Raw genomic sequence first — 1,966 nt, 5'->3', positions numbered from 1 at the left:
TTCTGACAGAGCCTAGCTCTTCCATAGCAAAGAGATGAAGAGACGAGACCTTAAAGGAACTTCATTGAGTTACTGTTTATGTATATGATCTCGTATGTTTTCGTAATTTGTATGTGTTAGCATGTTTGTACGACATACCGGGAACCTAGCCAATGTTATTCAAGTAGGACTTGGGAGAGTTGCCATTCCGATTTGTGAACTTAGTGACACTTCTGACTTGAAGTGCGATTGTGTTAGTCACCACAGTTTTATGTTCTTCAGATGGATCTATGAGTGTAAAAATCAAAACCAATACAATAATATAAATATAGTCGATGAGGATTGCGAATAAAAACCCAATGCAATAATATAAATATAGTCGATGAGGATTGCGAGTAAAAACTTTTCAGTTATTTTTCTTATTTTTAAAAACTATTTTAAATTCCAGAGTGATTTCAGATTAGTACTGGATCATCGTTACTGTTTCTAGATCACAAGTTCTCTTAACGCAGGGAAACATTAACGTAAACTGCTACGAACTTTCAGTACTGGATCATCGTTACTGTTCCTAGATCACAAGTTCTCTTAACGCAGGGAAACATTAACGTAAACTGCTACGAACTTTCAAATGAAACCTGACAACAAAGTTACGCCATCTCTGCTTTTATGATTACAGTTTTATCCGTGTCCCCTAGAGCAAAGTCACGGGAGTCAGATAAAAATGATTGTCAGAAGTGGGATTCGAACCCACGCCCACAGAAGTGGACTGCGACCTGAACGCAGCGCCTTAGACCGCTCGGCCATCCTGACACCTATACGTAACATACTGCTAGATAGTTTCTCTCGTATTCCACTTTCGAGCTGTAACAGGCGAGTAAATCAGCTGCGACGGCAGACGAGTGCCGAGGTCAGCGTACGTGCGGTGTGGCAGGCAGAGCGAGCAGTCTGTCGCGCTGCGGTCGTTGCGCTGCGCTGTGGCGTTGCGCAACGATGGGCGTAAATACTCAAGAGAAGCAGTGCAGACAGGCGATGTGGGACGAGTTTGGGCTAAACTGCTATTTACGGGAAAGGCGTAGAATCAGACCTCTTGAAAAGCTACATTTCCACTTCAAATACGTATTCCTGCTTCAGCTATTAAACTCGCTGCTTTGGGGACCGATGACCGTAGCAGTCTGGTCCCTTTAATCCCACAATGCTTTGTAATGGACTCTGGCGGTTTATCATCATAGAGGCAAATTTCTGTTGTCTTCAGTTCAGCAGGGGAAGAATGAGTAAATAACTTACAGGACTGCAAACAAAGGTCTGTGTACAAAACTGAAACTGAGTGAGGCAAATGTGCTGGAATTGGGAAGAGATTTTAAGCAATTCTGAGCAAGCAACAAGGTCTAGTCTGTTTCACATGATTACTAAGGCGAATGAGAATCTATTCTGTTATTAATTGGTATTACTATTACCATTACTACTACTACAATTAATACTAGTACTACTACTACTACTACTACTATTATTATTATTATTACTATTATTAATATTAACGTTGCTTAGGAGAAAATTTTTGTTCTGCTCACAATGAAATTACAAAAAGTTTAGCAGTGGGAGGTAAAGACTTTGGGCAAGAAATTAACATTTAAAATTACTGTATATGCACTGCCTTTAAACACACGTGGGATCGCACTGTAGGACTTAGGACTTCCTGAAGCGTCGAGGAAAAGTCAATTTTGTAATGGAGGGAAGTATATATATATATATAGCCAGACCTTTGTCTTCCATTGCAACATTCAACACCACCACCCCCTCCCCCACCCCCCACATACACACACACATACACACACACACACACACACATATATATATATATATATATATATATATATATATATATATGTGTGTGTGTGTGTGTGTGTGTGTGTATGCGGGGGGTGGGGGAGGGGGTGGTGGTGTTGAATGTTGCAATGGAAGACAAAGGTCTGGCTACAGTACCGGTAAG

The 1,966-nt window shown here is 40.8% G+C and overlaps 1 non-coding gene across 1 annotated transcript; it reads right to left on the bottom strand.

The window, feature by feature from the left end:
* Nucleotides 1–705: 705 nt before the first annotated feature.
* Trnal-cag (transfer RNA leucine (anticodon CAG)) lies at nt 706–789 on the bottom strand. The gene has a single exon. It is a non-coding gene; the product is annotated as a tRNA-Leu (tRNA).
* Between the last annotated feature and the right edge of the window lie 1,177 nt (nt 790–1,966).

Source organism: Schistocerca nitens, chromosome 4 (genome assembly GCF_023898315.1).
Source record: "Schistocerca nitens isolate TAMUIC-IGC-003100 chromosome 4, iqSchNite1.1, whole genome shotgun sequence".
NCBI classification, from domain to species: Eukaryota; Metazoa; Arthropoda; class Insecta; order Orthoptera; family Acrididae; genus Schistocerca; species Schistocerca nitens.
The sequence above is the reverse complement of the archived record's forward strand: the minus strand, read 5'-3'. Positions and strand labels throughout refer to the sequence as shown.